General features: G+C 35.6%; 1 long non-coding RNA gene across 1 annotated transcript; it reads right to left on the minus strand.

The window, feature by feature from the left end:
* Positions 1-711: 711 nt before the first annotated feature.
* Positions 712-14,117, minus strand: LOC148118175 (uncharacterized). Its single transcript, XR_015736286.1, has 4 exons — positions 13,997-14,117; positions 11,248-11,439; positions 7,490-7,621; positions 712-1,449 (listed from the first exon to the last, which is right to left on the minus strand). It is a non-coding gene; the product is annotated as an uncharacterized LOC148118175 (long non-coding RNA).
* Positions 14,118-15,875: the final 1,758 nt, after the last annotated feature.

Consider the following 15,875-nt stretch of genomic DNA (forward strand, 5'->3'; position numbering starts at 1 on the left):
TCTGCCTTAGATTGAATTCATTACCAACAAGCTAAGATTATTTTTAATGTTGTCTCTTTATTATATTCTATAATCTTTATCAAGATCTTTTGATAGGGTGACTAATGTTTTAAAAAATGAGAGAAAAAGGAGTTTAACAGACTAGTTTAATTTAATAGTTTATTACTAGACATAATGAAAGTGAGGAAATTCTAGGAAATCTATGACTTTCTGGTGTTTCTTTGAGTGCCAATGCACCAATTCATTAGTATGCTTGTTAATTCATTGTTTGTGAATCAGTCATGGCTTTTTACTTTTATCTATGCTGTTTTTGATTGTGCTGGTACATTTGGTTACACCATTAATAAGTAAACTAAGTGTCATATAAACTTTTACACCAGGACTAAAAGCTGTAGATTTAACATTTGAGTGATTAGGAAGTAGTAGAGTCAACGATGTGTACACTGAGCAAATGTGATCCTTTTAAAAAGAAGATGAGTGTGTGTGTGTGTGTCTGTCTGTCTGTCTGTCTGTCTCTCTGTGTCTGTGTATTTGTTTATCAAGCTATTTTTATTTCTGCTAGATTGTTTCTTTTTTATTTTTATTTGTTTGTCTTCTTTATTACCTATTTGTTTTCTTAAAAGAGAGAAAGAGGCTGTGGAGTTTTAAAGGCTGAGAGTTAAGGATAATCTAGGGGGAGGGAATAGGGGAGGCGAAACTATGTTTAGAATATGTTGTACAAAAATAAATTTATTTTCAATAAAAATTAAAATAAATTAAATTTTAAAAAAAGCCAGTCTCTGTATTCATTAAGCAATAAAAGCAATACATAAACAGAATGACCTCCTACACCATTTCCCCTTTTCTGTTTAAACAAAAATTAAGGCTTTAACATAGTAAAATTACATATAATAAAACAGTTATCAAGAAAGAATTGTAGTTACAATATTTATATCTACTTTACCTTTTATCATAAGTAAGGAAAACTATAACTATAAGTTCTTCAACTCCATCAAAGACTTCAGAAGGATATAATATTACCTAAGTAAACAGGACTTTAATTGTAAGCAACTTCCAAAACTCTAGAATTGACAGAGACATCTTGCTGCCTAAAAATTTACCTAAAGTTCTTCTGTACCAATGGGTTATCCATCTTCAGTCCACAGTATCATAGTATCCAATAGACTTTTTCACAAAGCAGGAGATTTTTCAAAGACAGTTCAGTCACTTTCTTCAGCAAACTGGAAATGTCAAGCAGACTCTTTCATGAAGCAGGAACCCTGAAGGATCATCTCACCTTTAGTCATTTTCAGCAGTCATTTTTCTATGGGTACTGCATGTCTAGTAAAGCACTTCAAGCAAGAGCAGCTTTTTGCCCAAATGGCTAACCAAGTCCATAAGGAGCCTTTTCTATGTCCATCTTCCTTTTGGAGAAGCCAAAGAAGACTTGTCCCATTGTCATGAATAGTTCTGAATTTAAACATATTAAATGCCATATTCAGAAAGGTTTCTGAAAGATTTGAAGAATACCTATCTAACTGAAATGTATCTCTATGGATCTAGAAAATCTAACTAACATGACTACAAACCTGACTATTTTAGATTATCTCTTAAACCATTATATAGCTATAATTAACTTATAATCATCCTAATATGTTAAGGTCAAACCCACAGCTAACAGGACTACAACATATCAATGTAAATGCATCTTTTCTTCAGGTAATTCAAATGTCATAATTTGTAAAAATTTAGCTCTTCAGATGGTATTACTGGTGTCATATGCATAAACATGTCTAAATTTTTACTCTTAGATTTTTTAGGTATGCAGATATGTAATTGACAGACAGAAAAATATGCTAACTGCAACAATCTAATTCTATATTGTTAGCGAGATAGTGATAACACAATCAGAAACTTCATCTGCAATTTTTCTGAAGGAATAAAATTTGTAACTCTGCCCTAAATATATTATGTATAGACCCACAAAAAGGATTGGCTATAACTTCCAGAAACAAATTAAAACAGATAAAAGTTGGGAGCATTGGGGTGGTGTAGGGGTGGGGGTGGAGGTCTGGAAGGGGAGAGGGGGAGAGAAAAGGGAGAAGGAAAGTAGTAGAAAGAAATTGGGGGAGTGGGAGGGTGGAAATGGAGGAAGGGTGGATATAGGAGAAGGGAAGAAGATATCTACATTAAGGTAGCCATTTTAGTGTTGAAAGAGATTTGAGTCTAGGGGGGTTCCCAGGCGTCCATGGGGATGTCCCCAGCAAGGACCTTCAGAAGCAGAGGAGAGGGTGCCTGAACTGTCCTTGCCCCACTATCACACTGATGATTATCTCGAATATCACCATAGAATCTTTGTTTGGCAATGGATGGTGTTAAGAGACAGAGACCTTTATCAGAGCAATGGACTGAGCTCCCGAGGTCCAGTTGAAGGGCAGAAGAAGGTAGAAGATGAGAAAGGAAGTCAGGACCACAAGGGGTTGTTCCACCAACTGAGGCAGTGTGCCTGTTCTAATGGGAGCTCAACAAATTCAGATGAACTGGGACTGAATGAGCATGGTATCCCAGGGGACTCTGACAAAGGGGACTGAGTGAGAAGCCATTGATAAAGGCACTGGGACTTGTTTTTATTGCTTGTTCTGGGTTATTGTTACCTTATTCTATATGGATGCACAGCTTCCCTAAGCCTGGAAGTAGGGCATAGTACCTTGGACTTCCCATAGGGCATGGTTTTCTGCCCTTTCTCAAGCAAGGATGGGGAGGGAGGATGGTGAGTGGGAGAATGGGAGGCGAATGGGAGGAGAGGAGGAAGTGTAAATTTTTGAATAGAAAAATAAAAAAAAATTAAAACAGATAAAATTAAGGTATTATAGAGCAAAATTTTAGAAAACTTAAATGCCATTTAAAATTAAATAAAATCAAAGAAACAATTAAAAAATGCTTAGGGTAATAATGTCCCTAATAAAATGTCAGAAAGGGTAGAAATCTCTCTAAAAGTACCACAGTTAGCAGGAAAACCACTGACAAATAATGGAGGCTAAGAGAGAAAGGGTCTTTTTTTCTGTATAGTTATATTAATAGGACATTAAATTAGGAAATGTCAATGCTAAATTGGTTACATAAAATCACAAATGGATCTACTCAGTAGGAATTCTCATGTATACAATTGTATTACACAATAAACTATAATAATTTTATTATGTAGTAGGATTGATTTGACACTTTTACTATAGATATTTTTTAAAGGAAGAAGAAGAATGAGCATGAAATAATATAAATAGAGTACTTATGTATGAAATTCTAAACTATGATAAGAGAGTATACACATGCACGCATATGTATGTTTAAATATAATTATGCATAGTCAACCTCATACATGTAGATATACATAAATATCCTCTATATAATAATTTATAATGATTTACTTAAAAAAACAAGTAGATTCCAAATATTTAGGGTTCTTTCTAAATATCATAATCACTATTAAAACTAATCTATGTATATATATGCATATATATATATAAATCTTTAATGAAAGAGACTTTATTTAAGGAAGTTGTGTGTCCACCAATTTTAAGCCTACTATTGTTACATAGCACATTTCATGGCAAGACACTCTGAAAATAATTGTAACTTTCCTTTTCAATTATTTAAATACATTAAATAGCCCCTCTAATAAGGTTAAGCTTCATTTATCCTGCCATTAGGCATACTAGGATATTTGAGCACTGGAAAAAGTACAAAAACAATGTGTTTAGTTTAAGCTTTTGAAATTTCACTGAGTCAAATGTTCTTTTATATAAATCAAATATTGGTTTCATGTCGATGTTTATTGGAACTAGAATATATGAGATTGGATTTCTACTTTGAATGTAATGTGACATTTTAGCCTAGCTGGGCATGAATACTCTGAGAACTTTCACTTTCTACACTTCTCTAATATTCTGAAATTGTATAATACCAGCATGCTTGCTTTAGAAAATGAGTATTGGGGGTGAGGGGTGGAAGTAAGGGGAGATGGTTAGTGAGAGAGGAGAGGGGGAGGATTGGGGATGGCTTGGGGGAATGGGAGGGGGAAGGAAGGAAGGATGGTTATGGGAGCAGGGAAATTTATATCTCAACTAAAGGAGCCGTTTTAGGATTTGCAAGAGACTTGATTCTGGAGGGGTTCCCAGACCCAAGGAGAGGTCCCCAGATTGTACCCTTGGCAGCAGAGGAGAGGGTGCCTGAACTGGCCTTGGGCCATAACCAAATTGATGAATATTTTGCATGTCACCACAGAACCTTCATATGGCAATGGATGGAGATAGAGACAGAGACACATATTGGAACACTGGACTTAACTCCCTAGGTCCAAATGAGAAGAAGAGGGAGGGAGATCGTGAGCAAGGAAAGCAGAACCAGAGGGAACCTTCATCCGAAGATGGATAGAGATAGAGACAGAGACCCACATTGGAGCACTGTACTGAGCCCCCAAGGTCCAAATGAAGATTAAAAGGAAGGTGAACATGAAAAAGGAAGTCAGGACAAAGAAGGGTGCGTTCACCCACTGATACAAGGGGACTGATAGAATGAGAGCTTACCAAGGCCAGCTGGACTGGGACTGAACGAGCATGTGATCAAACGGGATTCTCTGAATGTGGCTGACATGGTAGCTGACTGAGAAGCCATTGACAATGGCACTGGGTCTGGTTTTGTCAGCATGGACTGGTTTTTTGGGATCCTGTTCTGTTTGGAAGCTCACCTTCCTGGACCTGAAGGGAGCGGGGAGGAACTTGGATTTCCCACAGGGCAGGAAATACTGATTGCTCTTGGGAATGGTGAGGGAGAAGGAGAGGGAGTGGGGGGAGCAGGAGGGTGTTGAGAGGAGGGGAGGAAGTGGAAATTCTTTACATAAATAAATAAGGAAAAAAAAAGAAAATGAGTATTGTGAAATTGTCTTCTAGGTTTCTCAATTTCCAAGTGAGCATGTTGCTGATTGTCTGAGGTTACAATATAACCATAAAAGCAATAAAATAAGATAAAGACTATAACTCACAGACTACATTGTTTACTACTCTAAAGATCATGGTATTCAGTTTACTCACCAAACTTATTTGGTTCTCTAAATACCAATATTAATTTATCTTTTCTGAATTGCAGATGATATTGTTAAAAAATTGGCAAATGTCTGGGTTCCACTATCATCCTAATGCATATAGTACAGTTAGAACAGCATGGAGGTGAATCCATGCCCATCGAACATAATTGGATACAAAATTGTGGGTATGTTTGACCAATTGTGTACTCCTTAGTGGTAAAGATAATGACACTTTGAAATTTGCAGACACATAATGAAACTAGAAAATACCATCCTGAGTGACTTAACACAGACCAGAATAATGAGGATTGTATGTACCCAATCATAGGTGAACACCGAATAAAACGCAGAGTAGGAAACCTATACAACACGATCCCAGACAGCACCAGTCTATTCCCCAGAGCAGTGGGGCACTGAAGATATCCACTTGGAGCTTAGCAAAACTGGTCTTTGGGTAAAGAACTCCCCATGTCTTGAATCTGAAACAATGCATGATGTCTGAACTGGACAAGCCTTATCAAAGACAAGGGATTGCCAAACTTTGCCAAGACAGGGTAAGATGAATTTAAAACTTTTCCTGCCTCTGAAAGTGCTCTGTTAGTGACTCTAAGTCATAGAAAATGCTATTTGCTCGACTGTTGAAAATGAGATTTTGGGTGATTGTCTACATAGCCAGTTGCTTCTGTCATTTATTGCACATTTGAAAGTTTCTTCTTTGTCCATCATGTTTCCAAAAGTAATATTATTTTCCTCTCAAGTTTTCAATGGTGTTGAATACTATACAGTCATAGTGCCATTCCTCTCATGACTTGGCCCAGCCATTACTAATATAAATCTTAGACCCCTTAGGATAGAATATTTATTGAAATATTTAGGATACTTTTCTTTCTTGATATTGTTTATGATAGGTATAAAGCTATTTTTTTTTGGTTTTTCAAGACAGGGTTTCTCTGGTAACTGTAATTTTTATACTTCATATCTGTTCTTATTGTTTATAGTTCTACATTTGTTTAAGTTGGAAGCATGGGAATGGGCGTGGGGTGGGGAGAATGGGGGATGAGAAGAAAGAAGGGGAGGATTGGGGAGAGCTAGGGGGATGGGAATGGTTGAGATGGAGGAATGGTGGATATGGGAACAGGAAAGAAGATATCTTAATTAAGGGAGCCAGTTTAGGGTTGGCAACAGACTTGGCTCCAGAGGAGTTTCCAGGTCTCCATGGGGATGTCCTCAGCATGGTCCTTGGGCAGTAAAGGAGAGGGTGCCTGAACTGGCCTTATCCTATAGCCTCACTGATTAATATCTTGCATGTCACCAAAGAACCTTGATCTGACGATGGATGGAGATAGAGACAGAGACCGATATTGGAGCACTAGACTGAGCTCCCAAGGTCCAGATGAAGAGCAGAAGGAGGGAGAATATGAGCAAGGAACTCAGGATCGCGAGGTTTGCTGTGGGACTGATCGAATGGGAGCTCACCAAGGCTATGTGGATTGGGACTGTAGGAGCATGTGTCACTCCTGAGAAGGGAGAATGGTCTGTCCATGCTGTTGGGCTGCTGCTCTGTAACCTGCTCCCCATAGTGGATAACCAAACACTACCTAAATACAGAGGGAGTTGTTGACCTTATTATAGAGGGATATGTCATACTGTTCTGGCATCCTTGAGAGTTCTGTCCCATATCGTGTGAATATTATTCTTTGTAACCTAGTTAAGGTCCCATTAGCTTAACAGGGCTAGAGGTATTTTTGGTTCGTGAAAAGCATTTCTGCCCAAATTTATCCACACATCTTTGGATATGGATGTATGTTCCTCAATCTGCAGATAATTCACTAATTTCAAAGTCTTCACCTCCTGCACTACAATTTGCAACATGCTCTCTTTCTTAGATATAGCTGATCTTTGTTAGAACTTGACTCTCCTTTAAAGAAGCAAGCATCCTGGAATCAGGCATCTGCTTAGACATCACATGCCCACTGTCCACCATATCAGCATAAGAAATGTCATACATCATAGGAGTTTCTTCACCCTGGGGTTTAGCATAGAGCTTTTCATCATCAACACTTACGTTTCAGAAGAGATTTGTGTCTTTGTTTTGGAGTGCTTGATTTTAAAATAATCAAACAACAATAAAACTTAGAAAAAAATGGGGGAATACAAAAATAACTTTGTATGGAAAATTCCAAAATTTGAAATATGACCATAAAAAGAAAAGATAAAATATTCTGACAAAAGATTTTTTCATGAGAAAGCAACAGCATTGTAGCGTTGAGAGTTAGCAGGTTGGTTAATAAGCCAGGGAGTGTTAACCATTAGCTTTATATGCAAAAATAACATCATTTTACACCAATAATACTCGTGCACTTTTGTTTAAAGAGCTAAAAATTTTCAGTGCGTTTTTCTAATTATACTTTATTAATACATAATACTTACCATTATTCTTGGACTTAAAAATACTTCATGACATGTGAAGATTCAATTTATATCCCGAAGAAATGGATATCTTATCTGAAGACAGCGTATCATAAAGAATAGATCTGTTGGCAGAAGCTGATGGCTTGTATCCTAATGCCGTGACATGATATAATAAATGAGAAACTATAATATTTACAATACTGTCAGGGAGAAAAAATGAATATGAAAGTGGATGACAGGAAAAAAATTCAGTTTACCACAAAACAGAGTCCAATTATCAAAGAGGAAACCACTGTGATCAGGTATCGATCAGGAATCAATCATATATCCCACTTCTTGGGTCTATATCCTGCCTATCTTCCTGAAATCCAACATTTCTGCCTGTGGAGGGCTAATTATTATTCTTCACTGCCAATTGCAGCTTACTACTGTCACACTAAGAAATGCCATGTCAAGTTCCCTAAACACACTAATTGTGGAATCTGCCACTTGAAATTTTCATAATCAGAGATGCCTGAAGCTATTCTGTAACAATCATTTATTATAGTGAGTCCTCAAATGGTGCATAAGATCAGTACATTCCCGGTTTCTGTCAGGTATTCACTCCCAAAGTAAAATTTGATTACAAAAAATGCATAACCAAAGACTTATCAAGAAATCACAGATATTAAGGCTAAAGCAGTGGCTACATAGACTGAAGCACATTTCCTGCACTGCAAACAGGAACAGGTGACTCTTAGCAGAAGCATGGGGAAATCTCAGAAAATTTTGCTTTTACTTGGTATCTATTTCCTTTGTCTCCTGCAGGTCTCCGCAACAGATTTTGATCTCTGAGTTTGTTTATCGCCAATCTTTTAGCTGGACTTTAGCCAGGAGCCTGACTGGCAAAATCCCTCAATGCAGACCTTTTTATGTCATCTACGAACCAATAAGAAGAGAGATCTCAGACCAAGGACCAGTAAGCACAGAACTGCATTTACCATGATGATCTCATCCTGAGCTGATGATTCATCTGTGTCTCCCTCCTCCCTATGTGTTGTAAAAAGTAGCAGAGCCATTTAAAGGGGAACACAGGATGAAATGTAATTTACCCTTTCATTTGTCTCCAGTTAACAACAGACAAACCTGGCTCATTATGACTGGTTGCCACAGCAACAATGCAGCTGCTTTTGACTAGATTCTAGCTGTATACACGAAAACCTCCATTTTTATCTTCGGTTTTTTTATTGTGACTTTGCGCTGTCAAGTGTATCTGGCTTATGATTCTTTGTGATCTGTTTTTGTCTGTTTTTATGTGTATTTATTTGGGCAATTGAATTATAATTAATTATGTTATATATAATACATGTATAATATATAATTACAATGATCCATGTAGTTAAATTACAATACATAATATATCTAATTTCATAAAAATGTTGTATAAAGAGATGAATGGATTGTAGGAAGAAACGTTGATTTCATGTCCTGTTATAAATAGGCCCAACTGTAATAATATATGCTACTGTGTTTTAATGATAAAAAAATAAATTCAAATTAATTCATTTATGGGAAGAAATTTAAATATATTTATATTCTTAACATTTATGTTTGACTGTATAAAGTCCTTATATATTTTTCACTCCCACTTTTGCAAGAAGCAACTTTCATAGTGTTTCTAATCATATGTAATTAATATATATAAAATATTCCCTTAATATAATTTTATAAGTATTTGTTTAAACATCCAGTAGATTCCAGATACTAGAATTTCTCTCAAAATGTCATCATCACTATTATCTAAATAAATTTTTCTTTCTTTAATGTATTCAAAATATTTAAGGAAGTTGTAGGACAATTGATTAGAAACTATCTCTTGGTATGTGATTTCCCTACATGGCAAGCTATGCTGATAATAATTCTAAATTTCTTACTCAATTATCTCAATACTACAAATAGCTGCACTAATAATGGTTTGGCCTCATTGTCTTTCCTCTATTCGTATTGTGCTTTTGAGTACTGAATATGCTACAAGAATTATGCATTTAGTTCCAGTTCTTTGAAATTGATTGAGGAAAAAGTGCTAACATATTAATCAAATAGAGGTTTGATGCAGATATTTATTTAAACTTACGCAATTGAGATAGGTTTCCTCCTGAGATTGAAATGTGCTATTCTACCCTAACTGGCTATGAATACTCAGAAAACTTTCTGATACCACACTTCTCGAATATCCTGAAATTGTATAATACCAGCATGGCTGCATTAGAAAATCAGTATTATAAAAATGGATTGCAGGTTTACAAATTTCTAAATGAGCATATTCCTGACTGAGACTGCTACCTGAATGTCTCAACTTTCAATGTAACCATGAAGGCTTAAAAAATAAGATAAGTATAAATCACAGACCACAGAGTTGACCACTCTAAAGATCATTGTATTATTCTTACTCACCAATTTGATATGGTCCTCTGTAAAAAGCAATGTTAAATTATCTTTTCATAATTGTAGATAATAATGTGCAGGAATGCGCAGATGTCTGTGTTCTTCCTCTATAATCCTTAAGCGTTTAATGTAATCTGAATAACATGGAAGGAAATCCATGCCCATTGACCACAATTAGATAAAAAAAAATGTGGGCTCTGAAATGAGGTAACACAGACTAGAAACATGAAGATGGTTTGAACTAAAGCATAGGTGAACAATTATTATAAAGCATAGGATAGAGAACATTTAGCCAAGGTCCACAAAGTATCTAAGTAATAAGGTGAACATAAATTTAAAAAAAATGATAACCCTGGGAAGAGACAAAAAGACAAATATGATGAAAAAATGGGAAAGTATGGGTATGGTGGAAAAGGAATGCAGATTGTAAGGAGAAAGATAGAAATGGAGTGGAAAGAACTGGAAGTAACAGAATTGTCAAGATAGGGGATGGAACAAGACAGAGAGTAAAGAAAAAGTTTTATTCAATGAAAGAAATATTATAGGAATAGCTAAACTTTAGAATTGGAGGAATTCACAAGGATGACCACAACTAAGACCCTATGTAATAGTGGAAAGGGTACTTGAACAGCCCTTTGTTGTCAGATTGATTATTATCATAAATGTCATCATGGAACCTAAATCCAGTAAATTATGGAAACAGATGCAGAGATCCACAGTTGATCACATGGCTGAGTTCCTAAAGTCCAGTTGAAGAATGGGAGTAGGAATAATACATGGAAGAGATCAAGGTCATGATGGGAAAACCCACTGAAACAGCTTAACTGAGCTAATGGTAGCCTAGAAACTCTGACCTGACAATGAGGGAACTAGCATACTAACAAACTAGGCACTCTGAATGTGAGGGAGATTTGTATGATTGGGACAGACTTTGATTACAGGGTCAGTGGGACCGGGATTAATTCATCCTTCATGTTCTGATTTTAGGGAACCCATTCTCTGGAAGACTGTCTAGCAAAGTCTAGATATAGTGTGTACAAAATATATAAAATAGAAATGCAATTATGATATGTTCAAAAGAAATAAAATGAATTAATAATGAAATTGCCTGTGTTAGTGATGTGTCTTTTAAAGGTATCATTTAAATCATATATAAACAAGCAAAAAATTACATTTACATTTAACTTAGTGTTACTTTAATGTGATTTGGCTTTTGAATAATTGCAAGTCATAGACAGAAATTATAAGTACTGGAATATTTCTTTTACTAGTTTTTCTTTATCTCCTTGGAAACAATTAAAGTCACAGTGGTTTTACTCTTTGAAATTGTATTATTTGTTTTATATACTTACTTCATATCACAGGGTAGGAGGGGCAGCCTGAGCAAAAAATGGGCCTGTTTACTAATCCCATATTTTAAGGCAAGTGTAGATCACAGCCCAGTCTGTGGTAAGATATTAGGCATCAGCTGGGCAGGTTTAAAATCCATGTTTATATGGTTGCTCTTCAGTTTGTAGACATGAGCATTGAGGATGAAATCACTGCTGAGTAAGTGAGAAATGTAAGGAATAAACATAAATATTTTCTAAGAAAAATACATATAAAATAATACATACCAACACTATTATGAATAAATGTAATCATAAAATTTCCCAAGAAGATAGCAAAAAGGGCATTTTATTTCTACATCAGAAAATAAATAAAATGTAATAAGTAGGGAGTGAGTACATACTGATCAAGAACAGGGTACAGAATATTCCTTTATCTTGTGTGAATACTTGTCATTTTGATTGATTTAAGAAATAATCTGACAGAATAACTTTTAAGTAGGATAAGTTTTGGCTGAAGAAACAGACAAAAAGTAGTTAGGAAAATGGAGAATTATCAGTATCATGAGAAGTTGTGGAAAGTGGATGTAGTCCACCTGGCAGAGCACATATAAGAAGTAGAATTAATTTAAATATTTACTTATTTAATAATAAACTGAACTATTTCTGAGTGTTTAGAATAAATCATAATTTTCTCTGTGGTTACTCAGGAACTGTCTAGTGGGAAACAAAACTCGGCCTACTAATGATATTCTGATGTAGTGAACTAATTAGTATAAGACAAAGTAAAATATATAACTAAAAGATTCTAAGCAATCAAAAAATTGAATTAAATGTGGATTCTGAATAGTGTCTTTGTTCAGCTATGATCAATGCTAGTGTGAAACAGTGGAATGGCTCTTTAAGAGATGTTTTATGAGCTGGGTGCAGGTGACTACCAAGAGCATAACTCCATTAAGTTGTCCTCCGTCCAAATACTTTACAAGGTTTATTAACAATGGGCTATATGCTACTCAGTGTAAGAATGTACCCAATAATGTCCCAGAGGTTCAGTGATAATCATGGCTCCCTGAGACCTCAACCATGAAGCTAGTCTCTGAGGACCCAAAGGTGAGGAGCTAACTACAAATGCAACAAATATTGTAGTTAAACATTTGTGTCATCTAATAAAAGAACAATACATTTTTTAGTAAAGAATATTCAGACAAAAAAGACTATAGATAGGCTGCTGTGTGTTTATAAATATGCATGTGTCAATGTCTCTGCTGGTCTTTTTTTAAATGTTGGTTATTAATTTAAATGAGATAATATTAATGGATCACTGATAAGATGGGATTTATGCAATTGCATTATTTTTATTTACTTTTCATTCATTTTGCACACTTTAAAAAGTTCTGCCACAGATCCTTCTTCCACATGCTTCCCTCCCCACAGTACATCCTCACAAATTTCAACCAAAGGATAGGCTGGGGGGGGGCAACTTAACTTGGCATATTAAGCTGATGCAGTTCAAACCCTACCCTATCAAGATGAGTTAGACATCCAAAGTTATGAAATTATCCCCCCAAAATTACATCTTGTACCAGAAATAATTCCTGTTGTCCCTCCCAATCCCTTAAGTTGACCAAGCTACACATCTATCTCCCACAAAGTTATGCTAGATCCGTGAAATACAGGCTTCATAGCAGTTTACATAGAGTTCATGATTTCCCAAGAGCTTGGTTCTGTCTTGAGAGGCTTCTTGGTTGAAGCTTCTCAAGATCTTCAATCTCCCTTGCTCATATAATTCCTGCTCAATTGGCATTTTGGAATCTCTTTGGACCATTGAAAATTCCTTCTATATTAATATACAATAATTTTGGAAAAAATCCATCACATCCCAATTTTAAAACTACTGCCCAATTTCCAAAATCACTACTACATTCGAAGATTGTATACTTTTAACCCTTTAATGACAACTCAGTTCATTTAAGCAAGTTGTATGTCATTCAGTATGAATCCACCTACTGGAACATTAGTAGCCAATTTTGCTAAACATCCTTGAAAAAACATCTAATGTTCGTTCTCAGTGATCTCACTCTGATATGGATCAGGCATCATTAGTCCTGCCATTAGGCATGCTGGGATTTCTGAATTTTTGATATACCACAAGGATTAAGCATTTTGTTCTATATCTTGGAAGTCATGAATTCGCATGTGCTTATCTGAATCCTTTTCAACATGTCTAAAGGTTAGAGAGTTCAGACCTACTCTTGCTGCTTCAAGTGTATAAGCGAGGATGCTAGGACCTAATGTGTTATTACAGAACATTGTGCCTAGACAAAAGAGTATTTTACCTAGTGAGTGGTTACTACCTGTTTGGAGATGTGTAGAAGAATTTACTTTGTATGGTCTTTGTACCATGGAAAGGAAGTCTTGGATCATACTCAATTTTATAGTGAGATACATAAGAACAATGAATAATAATTTTGAGACAGATAAAAGTATTCACTGGATGCCCTACTCTTCTACAAGTTGTGCACATTACCGCAACTTCAAGTATGCAGTGAGTCTATGTCAAGCCATTAAGCAGTTTGTCACATAGTGCTTATAAAACCCACTTAAATGCTTGGTCTCTTGATAGAGCCAAATGTCACTATAGACATTTCCCAGGATGCCTGGATTTCAAAATTGTGTGGCTTTCCAACTGCTATTGCTGTATCAGGAAAACTTCTCTGAAAGGAGCTGTTGCAAGCCACCTACAAAAGACAGGCTAATAAGAAGCCCTGATTACCTCTGTTCTTTTATGTCTAGAATCCTTTTCCACACGCTCTCAGATTTTAAGTGGATAATAGTTGGCCACAGGTGCACCAATTTGTTGTAAAGAAGGCCATTTTTTTGGTTGCAAGCTTCTTAGACCTGAAATAATCACACAGAAACTGTTTTATTTAAATCACTGCTCATCTCATTAACTCTAGCTTCTTATTGACTAACTCTTACATATAATTATCCAATCTCCATTAATCTGTGCATTGCCATGGGACTGTGGCTTTCTGGGAAATTTTCCATGTGGTTCCAGCTGGGAGCCAAGACTTTTCTGTGATGCTACCTCGTTTCTCCTAGCATTCAATTTAGTTTTCCAGGCCTACTCAAGTTCTGCCCTTCTATAGGTCAAAAGCAGTCTCTTTATTCAGTAATGGTATTCACAGTATACAGATGGGACACTCACATTACTTATTGGGCTAGATCTTTTTGCTTACCTGTATTTTGTATTTAAAGTTTGACTTTTGTAAATCTTAGAAATAATTTTATCTTAGTACAGAGTTTTTCTTTGAGAATGTCTACAGCTATGCAATAAACCTATGTATCCAGATGAGCTGTAAATGTACTCCTACTTTATCTAGCTTTTAGACACTTCATGCACACTATGGGTGACTGTAGGCCTCTAATTCTTGAATACCTACTTGTTGTCTACATAGGTCCTAATAATACAATTTAGTTCTTCATCTCTTCGTTTTTTCATACAATACAATAGGAACAAATTTATACCTAGGCTGAGCTAGTTAAAATTTAACAGCCTAGTACTGGATCTTTGACTACACAAAGTATAAACTTGTCTTCCTTTAGATTATTTAATGGTGGATGCTTTTTATGAATTTCCTAGCCATCTTTAAATCTGATCACAAAGGCATTAAAACAAAGCTTTTCTTCCTTTCAATAATTTTCCTGTGACGACTGACACTCCATTAAAGTCTTGCCACCCTTGCTTTCTAGTAATTCAATTTTACCACTCCCTGTTCTTGTCCATTCCTTTATCTCTTCAACACTGCATGTCTGCCAGTTTTTACATTATAATTTGTTGTAGGGGTCACTAATTCATTTTTGTAAAAAAAAATATTGGTTAATTGACAATAATCTAAAATAGTCAAGCTTGTAGTCATGTTAGTTAGCTTTTCAAGATGTACAGAGATCTATTTCAGATGGATAGGTATTCTTCAAACCTTTTAAAGACTACATAATATGTCATTTAAAATTGTTTTCATCAGCCAGGATTTTTCATGACAATGAGACACATATACACATGGCAGCACCAGTCTACTACAAAAAAAATGGTCACCAAAGAGACTCTATATGGAGTTGGTTAGCCATTTCAAAAAAAAAAAAAAAAAAAAAAAAAAAAACCTGTGCCTGCCTGAACTGTTTGCCTGAATTGAACTTGAAGGACTCATTGAGAAAATGATGGCTAAAGCTCCCTACAAATGGTGAGAGAGTCCTTTGGGGTTCCTGTTTCATAAAACAGTCTACAATACATTTTGTAGGGCATACATAAAATTACTGACAAGATGCCATATAGGTAAAAGTATCTATTTTTTTGTTTCCTGTTTGTGGAAAATTCCGACAAATAATATGGGCCTGTAGTCGAAAGATGGATGCTGCAACCATACCAAAAAAACTTTGGGTGATTATATGGGAAATGAGATGTCTTTGTCAATTCTGGAGTTTTAAAATTTGCTTACAGTGTACTTCCTGTTTACTTAAGTAATATATCATTCTGGAAATTTTGATTGATATGGGATTCCCCTCTGTATGCTGTTATTAACAATGTTTAATAAAGGAACAGTCTTGGGTATATAGCAGAGCTATAGGGGAACAGAACTAGGGGAGGAAAACTA

Source organism: Myodes glareolus, chromosome 24, assembly GCF_982192425.1.
Source record: "Myodes glareolus chromosome 24, mMyoGla1.1, whole genome shotgun sequence".
NCBI lineage: Eukaryota > Metazoa > Chordata > Mammalia > Rodentia > Cricetidae > Myodes > Myodes glareolus.